Here is a 17577-nt window from a genome sequence, read left to right as displayed (position 1 = left end):
CATCCTGGCCACTGCTCCAGCTCCAGGTATAGTGCAAATTGGCCCAGTTACAACTATAGTCACTGCCTCAGAGGGTGCAAGCCATAAGCCTTGGTAGCTTTCATGTGATGTTAGGCCTGAGGGTGTACAAAATGCAAAAGTTGAGACTTGGAAGCCTCCACCTTTATTTCAAAGGATATATGAAAAAGCCAGAGCGTGCAGGCAGAAGCATGCTGCAGGGGTTGGAGCCCTCATGGAGAACCTCTACTGAAACAATGCAGAGAAGAAATGTGATGTTACAGTCCCCATGTAGGTCCCCCACTGGGGCATGGCCTAGTGAGGAGAGGATCTGTGAGGAGAGGATCACTGTCCTCCAGACCCCAGAATGGTAGATCTAGCTACAGCTTGCACCTTGCACCTGGAAAATCCAGAGGCAAACAAAACCAGCCAGAGGCACACAATACCTGCCCATGAGAGCACCTGTGCAGGCTGAACCATGCAAAGGCACAAGGTCAAAACTTCCCAAGACATTAGTGTGCCCTGGAAATGGGACATAGAGTCAAAAATAATTATTTTGGAGCCTTACAATTCAATAACTCCCATTCTGGGTTTCAGACTTGCATGGGTGCTGTGGACCCTTCCTTTTAGCTGATTTCTTCCTTTTAGAATAGGAGTATTTACCCAATGCCTATGTCCCATTTTTATCTTGGAAATACCTAACTTGTTTTTTATTTTATAGGCTTATAGGAGTAAGAAACTAGCTTTGTCTTAGATGAGACTTTTGACTTTTGAGTTAAGGCTGAAATGAGTTAAGACTTTGGGGATTATTGAGAAGTCATGACTGTATTTTGAAATATGAGAAGGATATGAGATTTGGAATGGCCTGTGGCAAAAAGATATAGTTTGGGTATGTGTTCCCACCAAAATCTTATATTGAAATGTAATCCTCAATGTTGGAAGTGGGCCTAGTGGGGAGGTGATTGAATCATGAGGGCAGGATTTCCATGAATAGTTTGGCATCATTTTCTTTGGTGCCATTCCCACAATAGTAAGTTTTCAGGAGAGCTGGTCATCTACAAGTGTGTGTAGCACTTTTCCCCTGCCCTCGCACTTACCATGTGATGTGCAAGCACCAGATTTATTTTTCACCTTGATTGTCAGTTGTCAGAGGCTTCCCCAGAAGCAGAAGCCAGTGCTATGCTTTCCATACAGCCTGTAGAACATGAGCTAATTAAACCTATTTTCTTTATAAATTAACCAATCACCAGTTATTTTTATAGCAATGTGAGAATGGTCTAATATATCCACCAAAAAACTATTAGAAGAAATAAGTTGAGTAAATTTGCAGAATACAAAATCAACATATAAAAATCAGTGGGATTTCTATATGCCAACAGTCAACAAGCTGAAATAGAATTTAAAAAAGTATTCCTATTTGCAATAGCCACAAATAAAACACAATGTGTGGGAATTTACCAAAGAAATAAAAGTTCTTAACAATTAAAACTGTAAAACACTGATAAAAGAAATGAAAGAGGGCACAAAAAAAATGGAAAGATATTTCTTTGTTCACAGATTGGAAGAATCAGTATTTTTAAAAATGTCTGTACAATCCATAGCAACCTATACATTTCATGCCATCTCTATCAAAATAACAATGACATTCCTCACGGAAATAGAAAAAAAATTCTGAAATATATATGGAACCACAAAACACCATAATAGTCAAAGCTATGCTGAGTATGTAAAACAGAACTGGAGGAATCCCATTACCTGGTTTTAAGTTATACTATCAAGCTATAGTAATTAAAACAGCATGACACTAGAATAAAAACAGACATAAAGACAAATGGAATGAAATGGAAAACTTAGAAACAAACTCATACAGCTAAACTAAACTTATTTTCAACAAAACTGCCAAGAACATACAACAAAAAATAAGACAGTTTCTGTAATAAATAGGGCTGGGAAAACTGGCAAGCCATAGGCAGAAGAATGAAACTAGAACCCTATTTCTTGCCATATACAAAAATCAAATTAAAGTGAATTAAAGCCTTAAACCTAATACCTCATACTATCAAACTTCTACAAGAAAACATTGGAGAAACTCTCTAGGGCATTGGTTTGGGCAAAAAATTATTAAATAATGCCCCATAAGCACAGACCACCAAAGCAAACATGGACAGATGGAGTTACAACAAGTCAGAAAGCTTTTTCAAAGTGAAGGAAACAATAAACAAAGTGAAGAGAAAATCCACAGAAAGGGAGAAAATATTTGTAAATTACTCATCTGAAAAGCAATTAATAGCTACATGATATGGTTAGGCTTTGTGTCCCCACCCAAATCTCATATTGAATTGTAATCCCCAGGTGTTGAGGGAGAGACCTGGTAGAAGATGATTGGATCATGGAGGTAGTTTCCCCCATGCTGTTCTTCTGATAATTAGTGAGTTCTCATGAGATCTGATGGTTTTATAAGGGGCTCTTACCCCTTTGCTTCACATACATGCTGTCTCACCTGCTGTCATGTAAGAGGTGCCTGCTTCCCCTTCTACCATGATTGTAAGTTTCCTGAGGCTTCCCAAGCCACGTGGAACTATGAGTCAATTAAACCTATTTCCTTAAAAATTTTTCACCAGGCACAGTGGCTCACACCTGTAATCCCAGCACTTTGGGAGGCCGAGGCAGGTGGATCACAAGGTCAGGAGTTCAAGACCAGCCTGGCCAAGATGGTGAAACCCTGTCTCTACTAAAAATACAAAAATTAGCTGGGCATGGTGGGGGGTGCCTGTAATGTAATCCCAGCTATTCAGGAGGCTGAGGCACAGAATTGCTTGAACCCGGGAGGCGGAGGTTGTGGGGAGCCAAGATCGCACCACTGCACTCTAGCCTAGGCGACAGAGCAAGGCTTCATCTGAATAAATAAATAGATAAATAAATAACCCAGTCTCTGTTTTTTTAATAGCAGTGTAGAAACAGACTAATACACTGCAATATATTGAGTTCAAAAAATTCTACAGAAAAAAATATAGTAATCTAATTAAAGAGTGAACAAAACATTTAAATAGACATTTATGGAAACAAGACAGACAAATGGTAAACAGGCAAATGAAAAGGTGCTCCACATTACTGATCATCATAGAAATGCAAATCAAACCCAAAATGAAATATCATTTCACTCCAGTTAAGGTGGATTTTATCCAGAAATCAGTCAAAAGCAAATGCTAGAAATAGCCAAGATTTGGAAGAAACCTAAATTTCCATAAACAGATGACTGGATAGAGAAAATGTGGTACATATACACAATGGAGTACTATTCAGCTATAAGAAAGAATGAGAGTCTGTCATTTGCAATAACATAAATGGAACTGAAAGTCTTTATGTTAAGTTAAATAAGTCAGGCACAGAAAGACAAACGTCACATGTTCTCACTTATTTGTGGGTGCTAAAATTCAAAACAATTGGTGTCATAGAGATAGAGAGTATAAAGGTGGTTACCAGAGGCTGGGAAGGGCAGTGGGGGTAGAGAGGAATAGTGGAGATGCTAAATGTGTGAAAAAATTGTTAGAAAGAATGAATAAGACAGTATTTGATAGCACAACGGGGTGATTATAGTCAAAAATAATTTATACATTTTATAAAAACTAAAAGAGTATAATTGGATTGTTTATAACACAAGCTATAAATTCTTGAGGGGATGGATACCCCATTTTTTATTATGTATTACTCATTGCATGCTTGTATCAAAGTATGCCATGTACCCCTATATATATATATATACACTGGCTATGTACCCACAAAAATAAATTAAAAATTAAAATTAAAACCAAAGAGAGGAGGGGAGTATAATGAGGCATGTGTGACCCATGGCTTGAACTAGTTTTCAGGTTAACTTTAAAATTTCCTTATCCAAGAAGAGAAGTCCATTTAGTCAATAGGGGCTTAGAGGTTAATTTTTAGTTTATAAGTAGAAAAAAGAAGAATTTTTAATCCTAAGCCATAGCTCTCAGTCAGTCAATCCCTGCAGGGAACCCCTTTCTTTACTCTGGAGATAAACACTATTTTTCTTTTCCACTGAATGACACCACATTTCAAAATGATGGGAAACATCTTGAAACTAAGAAGTACAGCCTTATTAAATTTGATTTGGTTTCAATTGTAATTAATTTAATCACATGTGTTCCAGAGTTTGTCCTCAGTCTTCTACTTTAGGCCCATGATCTGTTGAATTTGCTCAGCTCCCTGCTCAACAGCAGGAAATCAATTAGAATTATTTAAAAACTTCATTGTGGCTGGGAGCGGTGGCTCATGCCTGTAATCCTAGCAATTTGGGAGGCCAAGGTGGGCAGATCACTTTTTGTCAGGGGTTTGAGACCAACCCGGCCAACAGAGTGAAACCCCATCTCTACTAAAGATACAAAAATTAGCTGGGTGTGGTGATGCATGCCTGTAATCGCAGCTACTTGGGAGGCTGAGGCAGGAGAATCACTTGAACCTGGGAGGCAGAGGTTTCAGTGAGCCAAGATGGTGCACTGCACTACAGCCAGGGCAACAGATAAACACTCTGTCACAAAATAGTAATAATAATAATTAATTAATTAATAAAACTCGTGTTTCAAACAAAATTTCTTTTGAATATCAACTGTATCAACTTGCATATATCAACTTGCATATTAACTATAATCATATTGTTTACTTTAAATCCAATCCTGAGAAATCTTTGAGGACTAATTTCACCCTTTTCTGCCATTTTGGTAAACATACCAAATTCCATCAAACAAAATGCACAAAATTCCTGAGAAATACATTTTATCCTTGAGAAGTAGACTTGCTGTGTTAGAGGAACTCATGGTTACCAAGCTTCTAGTTTAATAAACATGACTAGAATATTCTATCTTAATATGAGTACCTAGGTACTCACAAGGCATCTAGAAGGTTAATACTTATGGTCTGAAAATAGCCACATTTTTTAGCTGGCCATAAATTAAAATTGCAGAACATTTATGGCCATATAAGACATCTTCCACCAAGCCTGAAAAATGTGTAAATGTCCTAGGAGTGCAGCATTTTTTCTTAAAGATAATACAAATGAGCTAGCTTAGGTCAACGGGTTAATGGTCATTGTTAAAACCAATAGCCCCTGACTTTAGGGAGTATATCTGCACCTTCCAAGTTTAATTAGAATTCTTTCTCTTTATAGTTACTTATAAGTAGAGACACTAACAAAAGACAACACATTTCTGCTCTTGTTTTCTGAGGGTGTCCAACTCTGTAGTGGAGTCATTTCTAATAAACTTGCTTCTTTCACTGTGCTCTCTGACTCACCTCAAATTTTTTCCTGCACAAGATCTAAGAATCCTACTTTGTGCTCTGTATCAGGACCCTCTTCCAGCAACATTTTTCAGCAACACCATGAAGGGACACCAAGACAAGACCCTACTCCAAGGAAAACAATCCACACAGAATCAATCAGCTGCAAGTGGGCCGTCTTTTAGAGTCGTGAAGCCATTCAGGTGGGCTAGAATGATTATCCACCATTACGTAAGTGAGAGGCCCTAGGGTATAATGTTCAGGTGAGAGACTCAGCCGAAAAAGTTATAGAGTTGGGGGTGTCATACTCAGATTAGAGGCCAAGCTTACAAGGTTAGAGTCCCTGGGGTATATTGAGAAGAATGGATTTGGCTAAACAAGATGTTTGCCACTTTCTCTTTCTGGACTGTCCACCTTGTGCTCTCTGTCCCTCACCTGAGTGCTCTGCATCTTGTCACCTTTCTGCTCACTGCCTCTGTTTTGTGGTAGCCTATAGGCTGCCCCAGGAAAGAGGCCCCAAACAGTTTAGCTTTTACTTTCCTCAATGATCCTCTGACTTTTAGCTGATTGCTTGTTTAATTTGCCACTGCTCCAAGTGACACTGAAAAAAAGAGATGTCTTGGAACCTAGTATTTTTGTACCTTAATTATCAGAAAAAATCAGCAATAACCTCTCCATCATTATGACTAGAAGTTGGAATGTGATATTTAACAGCCCTACGTGATAAGTTCATATATGCCTGTTTAGTGACAGCCTCTTTTATGACAATCCTCTGCAAACGATTAGCCTCAAGATGGAGAACATGAGACTTTTTCTTAACAGTTTTTTTCTCATTTCTTAATCATAAGGTCATCTTTGATGAGCTGGTATAGTGCAGCTGGACCCTACTTTCTAAACCCAGCATGTCACTTTTTCCCTGAAAGATTTTTGTCAGTTTTGCCATGGCAGTGTGAAAATGGACTCATACATTACAATACACAAGTTACAGTCTTCCCATTTCCCCTGTTTGGTCTGACTCCCTTTTTTTTTTGCAGCTTAATTAGCTTTATAGAAGAGAAACTAAGTGGGAGGAAATACATTATATACAGGCTTCTCTGATGCTTGGTCAGGATAAAAAATTAAAATGGGCTTCTATATGTTCGATGGAGGAAAAGACAAAATAGGGATGGCTCATAATTGATTACCCTTTTAATGCAAGTGCCTCTTAATATTAGGCTTTTCTTAGCTGGGGCTGAACTCTCCCCTGCCAGTCCAAGCACCCCATAAGAACACAGTCAGACTCCTTCCAGTTCTGGTGAGGTGTGCAACATGTTATTAATTCCTTCTAGTATTCCAGGGTTATCTAGTGTCCAGTCATCATCTTCTCCCTGCCCTTCGAGTCGTGTCTTACATACATACCCCACTCTCGAAACACCCGAGCTTCACAAGAACAACTTGCAGTGGGGCCTCTTATTAGCTGACAAAGTTGAATTTTTGCCCTCTCTGGGAAGTGACAGATGATAATAGGGACACTCTATAGGTATATGTACCCTTTTCTATGTCTGAATTAGCCATATGCGAGGAAAGACTAAAATAGTTTTCAGAGGTTCCAGGAAAATTCATAGACAAATTTAAGCAGGCAAGATTTGCATATATTTATGTTTACCTGCTGCATGGTAGAAAAGCAGTGTATTATGGGAGTGGCTAGAGCTAATAGGGTGGCAGCCTGCAACCAGGGACATGGCACCTATAAAGTAGGAGGCACAGCAGTGCCTGACAAGGATCCAAAAGACAACTAGGATCTAGAAAAAAGAAATGAATTAGGAAGAAAGTGGGATATATAGAGAAAAAAATATGATTATTTGACTCCTTGAAGGAATAAAAAAAGTGTGATAAAGGTTTTTAATTTTTATAAAGTCTGGAAAATTACTCAGGGAAAAGAAGAAATCCTAGCCTTATTATAAGGGTGGATAATTTAGACCTTGAGGAAATACACTAACACTCCCCTGACTCCAAGAAGGGACAGGCATTGCAGCATTGCTAGTTTATTTTATAGCCCAGGCTGCTTCTGATATCTGCAGGAAGCTGCCAAAAGCAGCCTTAGGCTTCCAGACTCCCACGGATCAGCTTTTAGACTTGGCTTTTGCAGTTTTCCATCACAGGAATAGGGCAGAGAAAACATAAAATAAAGCAAATCTCACAAGAGGCCCAGCTTCTAGCTGCAGCCTTGTGCTCTCCACCACTTCAGAGGCAGCCCCTTAACCCCTGGCCTTCACAGAGCAAGTGAGAGGGTAAAAGTCACAGTCTGTGCCTCTGGGCCACTATGCCTTGGATATAAATCAATGTGCCTTCTGTAAGAAGGTCAGCCACTGCTGAAAGAAATGCACTGTGCTTCCAAGGGAGCCACCATCAGAGCCCAGCAGATCCCAAAGTGATAGGGCCTGATACTTCTTGCCTCCGCTCCCATTGGACTATTAGCTGTCAAGAGATGGAGGAGCCTCAGGTGACTCTTGGAGTGGCAGGTAGGAGTATTAACTTCTTATTAGGTGTGGAAGCAGATGACCCTGTTCTGATTCAATACAATGGGCTCCTGTCTTCTCATGATGGACAAGCCCAAAAACACTGCTTTTCTTATCTTCTAAGTTGTCCTCCAGGGCCCCTGGTTTTATCACCTGCCTTTTTAGTACTTTCTGAATGCCTGACCTCTTACTGGGGAGAGGTTTATTGACTCAGGAGACCAAGTCATGGTCACCTTCACAGATCATAAAGCAGAGAAAGTGTTACCTTTGTTCCTGACCCCTCAGGAGAAAAAAGAAATTAAGAATGAGCTGTCACGTTTACCACCTGAGGTGTTGTCTCAAGTAAATCCTGAGGTTTGGGCCACATAGGCTCTGGGAAATGCACTAAACACCTCCCTCATCCAAATCCAACTTCAGCCTAGTGCTCCTCGCCCTCAGAAGAGACAATACATTTTAAGGCAAGAAGCATGCCAGGAAATTCAAATCCTTTTTTTTTTTTTTTTTTTGAGATGGAGTCTCACTCTGTCACCCAGGGTGGAGTGCAGTGGCACGATCTCGGCTCACTGCAAGCTCCACCTCCCAGGTTCACACCATTCTTGGGCCTCAGCCTCCCGAGTAGCTGAGACTACAGGCACCCACCACAATGCCTGGCTAATTTTTTTTTTTTTTTGTATTTTTAGTAGAGAGGGGTTTCACCGTGTTAGCCAGGTTGGTCTTGATCACCTGACCTCGTGATCTGCCTGCCTCGGCCTCCCAAAGTGCTGGGATTACAGGCGTGAGCGACCATGCCCAGCCTCAAACCCTTATTGCCAAATTCTTGCCATATGAGTTATTAAGGCCATGAGAATCTCCTTACAATACTCGCATGTTACCAGATGAAAAGCCTAATGGCAATTATAGATTTGTCAGAAACCTTAGAGCATTAATAAATGCAGTTGTCTCCGTACACCTCATTGTCCCCAATACTTACCCAAGTCCCAGGGGATGCAAGCTGGTTTACATTCTTAAACCTGAAAGACTCATTTTTCTGCATCTCTATGCATCCAGATTCACAATACGTTTGCCTTTGAATGGACTGATCCAGGTACGCATTCAGCCTCAAAACTAACCTAGACAGTCATCTCTGAAGGCTTCTGGGATAGTACCCACTTATTAGAAAATGCTCTAGCTAAGGACTTAAGAAATCTACAATTGGAAAGGGACAAAATTATTCAGTATGTAGGTGACTTGCTCATTGCTAGCCCAACTAAAGAAGACTCAAATAATAATACTGTTAAATTGGTAACTTTCCTGGGAACTTACAGATATAAGGTATCACCATACAGGGCTCAGATTTTGACTAAAAGACTTAAATATTTGGAATCTGTCTTAACCTCTGGAACTGATCAACATCCCTAGAAAATAAAAAAGTTATTTTAGTCATCCAAGGGTCCCAGTCCAACAAATGACTGTGGGCTTTTTTAGGAGATGTCTGGGTACTGCTGCCTATGGGTGCCCAGATTTGGACATGTAGCCAACCCTTTATATGCTATACTAAAGGGAATCATTTACAGCTCCTAGAATGTAATTAGAACTGCAAGCAAACCTTCAATACTCTCAAGCAGAAATTGGGCTTTGCTGCAGCTGTGGGAGTCCCCAAGTTGGATGAACCATTTTTGCTTTATGTAGCCAAAAAGCAAGACACAGGCCTTGGGTAATCTTGTCCCAAAATGGGAACATTCCAAGGCCAGTAGCCTAATTTTCTAAGCAGATAGACCAGGTGGCCTCAGGGTGGCCTTGATGTCTTAGAGCTATTGCTGCTACAACTTTTCTAGTAGGCAAAGCTAATAAACTAACATTAGGACAGCGCCTACAGGTTTTTGACCTCACACCAAGGGAAGGTGGTCCTGGAAGATAAAGGGCACCAGTGGATAATAGGAGAATATTTATGAAAGTATCAGGCCTTATTGCTAGACACTCCGGACATGACCTTTAAAGCCTGCCAAACCATAAACCCAGCTACTTATCTGCCAGGGTCCACAGGTGCTCCCAGCCTTTCTGGCATACAGGTTGTATTAGTCTATTCTCATGCTGCTAATAAAGACATATCTGAGGCTGGGTAATTTATAAAGAAAAGAGGTTTAATTGACTCACAGTTCCATATGATTGGGGAGGCCTCACATTCATGGCAGAAGGCAAATGAGGAGCAAAGTCACATCTCTTACATGACAGCAGGCAAAAGAGCTTGTGTAGGGAAATTCCTCTTTATAAAACCATCAGCTGTAATCCCATCACTTTGGGAGGCCAAGGTGGTGGATCACCTGAGTCAGGAGTTTGAGACCAGACTGGCCAACATGGTGAAACCCCGTCTATACTAAAAGTACAAAAATTAGCCAGGTGTGGTGGTGGGTGCCTGTAATCCCAGCTACTCAGGAGGCTGAGACAGGAGAATCGCTTGAACCCAGGAGTCAGAGGTTGCAGTGAGCCGAGATCATGCTACTGCACTCTAGCCTGGGCAACAGAGAAAGACTATGTCTCAAAAATAAATAAATAAATAAATAAATAAATACCATCAGATCTCATAAGGCTTATTCACTGTCATGAGAACAGCATGGGAAAGACCCATCCTCCAATTCAATTACCTCCCACTGGGTCCCTCCCAGGATATATGGGAATTATGGGAGCTACAATTCAAGATAAGATTTGACTGGGGACACAGCCAAAGCATGTCACAGGTTATAAAACAAATTTATTATAGGAGGCCAGACTTAAGAGAGATGAGCCCCTTGACCATCCCAAGGAAGAGTGGTTAACAGATGCAAGTTGTTTTATGCATTAGGAAAACAGAAGGACTACATATACTATTATTAGTCAGCACAAGAGAATCAAGGCACAAGCATTGCTGGCCTCTGCCTCAGCTCAAAAAGCTGAGTTAATTGAACTTACTAGGCCCCTGCAGTTGGGAAAAGATTTAAAATTTAATATTTACACTGATTCCAAGTATGATTTTTTAGTGCTTCATGTTTATGCTGCAATTTGGAATGGGTAGGGACTCCTGACCTCCAAGGGCTTTTCCATACAACATCATTCAGATTTTGAGCTTGTTAGAATGCTGGTTTGCTGCCAAAAATGACTGTAATTAATTGCAGAGGACCTCAAAAGATAGACTGACCACGTAAAAGGAAATGCCCTTGTAGACGCCACAGCCAAGGCCCCTGCACTGAATGAAAGGGCCAAAGAAGCTTATGAGCATGCTGGTCAGCATACAGAGAACTGGGCCAGAATACACTGAAGAAGAACGAAAATGGGCCAGGGTTTGCAGTTCAGTCCAGGACCCCTGTAGCTGGCTGAATGATGGTAATAAATTACTAATGCCAAGTACCAATCATAGGAAAATAATTCAGCACTTTCATGATTCTTTTCACCCTAGAAGGGATTTTTTGTTTCTGTTAATGTCTCATTTGTTTATGGGGGTAAATCTTTTCAAGACACTAAAACAGGTGACTCAGCCCTGTGAGCTCTGTGCCTGACATGACCCAAATGGCCAGCAATTTTCTCCTTCTGCAGTTAAACCTGTCCAACACTAAGGAACCTATCCAGGTGAGAACTGGCAACTCTAATTTACTCAGATGCCTTTCTGCAGGAGATTCAAATATTTGCTAATGTTTACTGATACCTTCACGGTTAGATCGAGGCATTCGCCACCTCATCTGAAAAATGTTTACCACATGAAATGATTTCTCAGTTTGGGTAATCTAAAAACCTGCAAAGTGGCAATGGCCCATCTTTCACAGCAGGCATATCCCAATACCTATCCTCAGCTTTAAGAACCCAATATTACCTTCACTACCTGGAGACTGCAGTCCTCTGGAAAAGTGAAAGGGCTAATCCTACTGTAAAGAAGACTAGCTAAATCAAAGGCCTGACTATCTCTGACCCCCATAGCTTACTGAGGGTTTGAACTGCTCCAAAGTAAAACTTATAATTAAGTCCTGTTGAGTTAACATATGGAAGGCCTTTCCTAACCACAGATCTCCTAATAGATGAAAAGACTCATCAATTACAAAAATATGTCACCAATCTAGGACAGGTGCAAAGGCACTCTGTGAATATGGAAACAAGAGTCTTCCCCTCCCCCATGAGAGGAAAATTCTGTTTCAGCTCAGCTAGGGATTTAGTCTTACTAAAGACATGGGAGGAAGTTCTCCAGCTGACCAGCTTTCCCCAACGTGGAAAGGACCACAGCAAGGCCACCTGAGCTCTCCAACAGACGTTCAACTCCAAGGGATTCAGAGGTGGGTACACCTGTGAGGAAGTAAAGCTGTTGCTTATTCTGGGAGCCCAATCCGAGGTTGAGGGAGGTGGGCGCGGGGCTATTTCAGCATTGGGGGAGGGCGGGCTGAGTCACTGCGCATCTGCTCCTCCTTCTCACGTTTCTCCTGCCGTCCTAATCCCGCCTTGGACATGAGGGAGATAGTGTTCACGCAGACCGAGCAGTGCGGGAACCAGATCGGCGCCAAGGTTGGCAGCCGGGGCTCTGAGGGTCCAGCTCGGGCCTGCCGGGTGGCCAGGGAAGATGTTGGTAGTGGCAGTGGCGGGGGTGGCGCCCCTGCATTTGCGGCCCCTGGGTTCCCTGCTGGGGACGCGGTGGAACTGGCTGGCTGGTGAGGCGGCCAGTGTGGACCCCAGGGACACTGCGGCCTAGGGATGGGGGTGCGGGTGGGGGTGGGAGAGGGACTGGGGCGCCTCCGGCGTCCTGGCCTCCTGACTCAGCCTTGGCTTGTCTGGCCCCTCCCATCTCTTGCAGTTCTGGGAGGTGATCTCTGATGAACATGCCATGGACTCCGCTGGCACCTACCACGGGATCAGTGACCTGCAGCTGGAGCGTATCAAAGTGTACTACAATGAGGCCAGCTGTGAGACCCCAGTCCTTCCCCAACCACTCTCCTGGGAACAGCGACCCCCCCCCTCGCTAATGCCCTCCGGTCCCACTCAGGTGGCAGGTATGTGCCCCGCGCAGTGTTCGTGGATCTGGAGCCAGGCACCATGGACTCTGTGCGCTCGGGGCCCTTGGGGCAGATCTTCAGGCCAGAAAACTTCATCTTTGTTGAGCTGCGGGTGAGGACTGGGGTGCGGCTCCTTAGCCAGGGTAGCCCAAAATCTAGGAGTGCCCCAAGGTCATCGCTGTGGGAACTGTGGAGCTAAGGCCACTGAACACCCTCCTATCCTCCCAGTAGCTCAATCTGCATCTCCTAAACAGGCTTTGGGAGGAACGCCCAGGTGTCTCCTCAAGGTGAGGAGCTACTGATGTAAACTCCCTGCAGGCAGCTGAGCTGGGGCGGTGGCTACTGCCTTCCCTGGAAATGGGCAGGAGCCACTTGCAGTGAGGTCTGTTAGCCTGTCTCAGGTTTGGCTCCTGATTTAATTTCTAACAGGGGAGGCTGCTGTCCTGTAACTCTGGGGTAGGGGGTTTCATTTGCTCCACCTGCAGGGTGAATGGTGCTCTCACCTCACAGGTGACACTTGGAGCATTTTGCATTGTGGTGACCACTGATGACCGTATACCTGGCCATTGAGTGACTGGCTGTACTGTCTTACAGGTCAGTGTGGGGCCAGAAACAACTGGGCCAGGGGGCACTACACAGAAGGCGCAGAACTGATGGAGTCAGTGATGGACATTGTCAGAAGGGAGTCTGAGAGCTGTGACTGCCTGCAGAGTTTCCAGCTGACCCACTTCCTGGGTGGGGGGACTGGGTCTGGGATGGGTACCCTTCTCAGTAGTAAGATCCAGGAGGAGTATCCAGATAGGATCATAAACAAATTCAGCGTCCTGCCCTCGCCCAAGGTGTCAGAGATCGTTGCAGAGCCCTACAATGCTCTCAGTCCACCAGCGCATAGAAAATGCTGATGAGACCTTTTGCATAGATAATGAAGCTCTATACAACATATGTTCCACTACCCTAAAACTGCCCACACCCACCTATGGTGACCTGAGCCACCTGGTGTCTGCTACCATGAGTGGGGTCACCACATGCCTGCGCTTCCCAGGCCAGCTGAATGCTGACCTGTGGAAGCTGGCGGTGAACTTGGTCCCGTTTCCCCAGCTGAATTTCTTCATGGCTGGCTTTGCCCCACTGACCAGCCGGGGCAGCCAGCAGTTCAGGGCCCTGCCCGTGGCTGAGCTTACCTTACCCAGCAGATGTTGGATGCTAAGGATATGACGGCCACCTGTGACCCCCACCATGGCCACTACCTAATGGCAGCTGCCATTTTCAGGGTCGCATGTCCATGAGGGAGGGAGGTGGATGAACAAATGTTCAACATTCAAAATAAGAACAGCTGCTTTGTTGACTGGCTCCCCGATAACATAAAAACAGCCATCTGTGACATCCCACCCCAGGGGCTAAAAACATTGTCCACTTTCATTGGAAACAACACAGCCATCCAAGAACCCTTTAAGCGTGTCTCAGAGCAGTTTACAGCAATGTTCAGGCACAAGGCCTTCCTCCACTGGTACACGGGCGAGGACATGTATGAGACAGATTTCATAGAGGCCGAGAGCAATGTGAACGACCTTGTGTCGGAATATCAGCAATATCAGGATGCCACAGCTAACGAGAAGTTTGAGGAGTATACTGAGGAGGCGGTGGCCTAGAACTTTCCTTTCCTGGGTAAAGGGGAGAAGCAGTGTGGATTCTTTACTGTGTTCTGACAGCCATATGTCACTATGCACTTGTTCATTTTTGTCTTCACATCTCCTCCTGCTGCATTTTGAAGCACTTTTATAGTATGTGGTTTTGCCTAATAAAGTATTCTCATAGCATCTGGTTTCACCTCCAACTTCTTTCTATAGGCCCTGTGGCTACTGCTGCCAGATGTGCATAGTTGTCCTGCAAGGCTGAAGCTGTCTGGGCTTATCACATGCCCAGGAACAAGCATTCCAGTGGCTCCAGGAGGGGTCAGCATGGGCTGTAGACATGGCAAGCAGGCTTCACATGAACTTGGGGATGCCCTGGGCCTTGGGCAGCTATGTGGTAGAAATCCTGTTCCTGAAGGCAAGCCTTGGCTTATCCCATGTACCAAACTTCCAGGGGAACAGCAGGCCCTCTGTTTCTGGAACTTTAAAAGTGGTCAGTGACCCTGGTGGACAATGTCCCCAAAGTCCCACCTCAGGGTAGGAATGTGGTCAGACAGCTGGTTCTGAACCAGCAGTGAGGGGTGGGCAAGTAGGACCCCAGCCACTCCATCACCATGAAGGCCTGGGTGTGCTTGTGTGGCCTCATTCTCTTAATGAGGTGGGCATGGGATATCTGCCAGGGACTAGTGGGCAGGAATCGAGCCCAGTGTATACTCACATGCACTGAAACCTATGTAGAAGGGGATTAGGTCCTGGGGGCCATAGATTGCGGTTGCTGGGCCTGTGTGCTCGGGGCAGTCTCTCCAAAGGCACAGATGGGGTTTCTGAACAGGATCTGAGGAGACAGGCAGGTGCTCACAAGCGCTGCCTCCCCCAATTGGCAACCAGTGAGAAAAACGTCTGAGTGGAGGTCTGACCTGCCCCAGTCTGAATGGCCGATGCTCTCTGGAAAGGTGGCTAATGTGCAGTGTCTGCTCTCTCCCTATCACCTACTCCAAAACTTAAGGGCAAAAATAAGATTGTCAGGATGAGACTGGTGAGGCTGGTACCTTTGGGGATAGGCCCTTTAGCCTGGCAGAGTCTCTTCCCCAGGCTTCTCAGGGAGCCTGGACTTCAAAGCCTTCTTTGGGGAAGCTTCAAATAAGAGATGTGTGTGTGAGCTGGGTGCTGGGCAGCATGCCAGGACAGTGCTGTTCTACCTGGCTCTTGTAGAACTTGTTCACGGCCTGTGTGATGACCTCCTGGTAATTCCCACCCCACCCCCATCACACAGAAAAGATGAAGCCAGCATAGCCTGGGGGTGGGCAGATGTACAGGTTCTACCCCAGGACCCCCAGGCATACCCACCTGCCTAAGATGTGTCAGAGAAAAGAGGTGAGGCCAATTTCTTTTCTCTGAGTGTTGGCAATGGCCTAGTGCAGCCAACTGGGAACAGGCTGGCAGGAGAGTGCCTCATCTCGAAAGAAGTGGCTCCTGGAAGCAGCTGGGAGGAGGGAGAGGTCCACCATACTCCCCCAGCCTATTCTCAGAGCAGGCAAAGGGGCCTCTGTGATAACCCTCCTCAATGGTTCTCACCCTCTGAGGGGGTGTCCTTGCCCAATCCAGGTGTGCACCCATCTGAGGATGGCTTCCCATGGACCTGTTTGGGAAGGTTCAGCTGCAGCAACCACTGGAACCTGCCCACACCTAGTGTCTCCACTCACGTGTGGGGTCAGATGTTCCTCCCTCCTGTAGTGATACAGCCAGAGTGGCAGAGGGGGCAAGTTATGGCTGCAGTTCCCACCTGGGTCTGAGTTGGGGGTCAGGCTTGGTACCCATGTATTTCCCAATTACCTGGTTCCATCTGGGGCACAGGAGTGGTGCTTTTCCAGGCCTCTTTTCCATATACCAGCTACAGGCCCAGGTTTCCAAAGTTTCTGGAGCCCCCCTTCCAGCCTGGCAAGTATGGCATGTTGTGGGGGAAGGACATCAAGCCTACAGGCAGCAGAACCTGTCTGAATAAGTTCTCTACACCTGGAGGCCCCTGGTTGTTTACCTCTTTGGGTGAGAGTTGGCTTAGGACCTCAACATTCTTGCAGGACTTCAGAACTGTACAGACAGGGGCCCAGGAGGGAGCAGGGGCTGGGACTGGCAGCTAACCAGTGTAGTTGGGGGTTGTAGGGCTCAGTTTGGTCTTGCAGGGAATTCACAGAGGCTTGGATTTGTAGAAGCTCTAAATGAGCTTGGGCTTGGATATGGAAACAGCATAGAGCAGGGGCCCTTCTGCATGCTGCAGTCTGAGTAGTTGTACCCTGGTGCATCCGTAGGTGTTCCCCACCTGGAGCACAGCTGTGGATAGAAGCCGGGAGAGCTGTGGAGGGAAAAGGAGGAGGCAGAACGAGTCTCAGGGCAGCCCCAGCAGCCAGGCAGGGCCTCTGCAAGTCAGATGCAGATCTAGCCTCTTGGCCACTTAGCAGCTGTTTGGCCAGGTGCAGGTCACCTGACCTCTGCTCACCAGTAAATGGGGGTTGCAGAAGCACTTACCTTCTGGGACTTCTGCAGCTTGAAGGGGCAGCACACACACCACATGCTGAGAAAGTGCCTAACTCAGGCAAGCTTCTCCAAGAGCACCACATCAGGTTAACATCCAACCTGAACAGGATACCATTAAATCTCCTCATCCCTCATTCCAACTGTAAGAAAAGGGAGTCTCTGTCCTAGGGGAGCAAGCACAGGTATATCGATGCAGTGGGCACATGGCCCAGGTTGGGGAAAGGCCCTTGGATACATGCTGGTTTCACCAACAATCTCTGTGGTGGATTTGGCCTGGATCCCTTTACCCCAGGAGGCTAGTACCCCCCTGCATGGGACAGGACTGGGAGGTGGGTGGAAGGGCTGAGCTTTGAGGGAAGCCATTATTTGGCCTCATGGGAAGTGGTGCAGGTGGTTGTTGGTAGCTCAGTTTTGCAGGACCCGGGTGATCACGCACGGGTGAAAATTGCCTCTTTTTTTATGAGAAATTGCCAAAATTGACGCAAGCTCATCAGTTGAAAAGGTGAGTAATGCTGACAGTCAGTTTCACCTGCCCCTTCACCACAAGTAACTGGTGTTCAGAGGTGGGTTTGGTTCCTTCCCAGCCTTTCCCCTTTGCATGTAGCTGCGTGCATGTACTTTGGTGTGTACACACACATGTTA

The 17577-nt window shown here is 45.1% G+C and overlaps 1 pseudogene; it reads left to right on the top strand.

Annotated features, from left to right (window-relative positions):
* Positions 1-12230: 12230 nt before the first annotated feature.
* On the top strand, positions 12231-14421 carry LOC129010485 (tubulin beta-8 chain-like; annotated as a pseudogene).
* The last annotated feature ends 3156 nt before the right edge of the window (positions 14422-17577 follow it).

Source organism: Pongo pygmaeus, chromosome 10 (genome assembly GCF_028885625.2).
Source record: "Pongo pygmaeus isolate AG05252 chromosome 10, NHGRI_mPonPyg2-v2.0_pri, whole genome shotgun sequence".
Classification (NCBI taxonomy): domain Eukaryota; kingdom Metazoa; phylum Chordata; class Mammalia; order Primates; family Hominidae; genus Pongo; species Pongo pygmaeus.
This window is presented reverse-complemented; position numbering and strand designations above follow the sequence as displayed.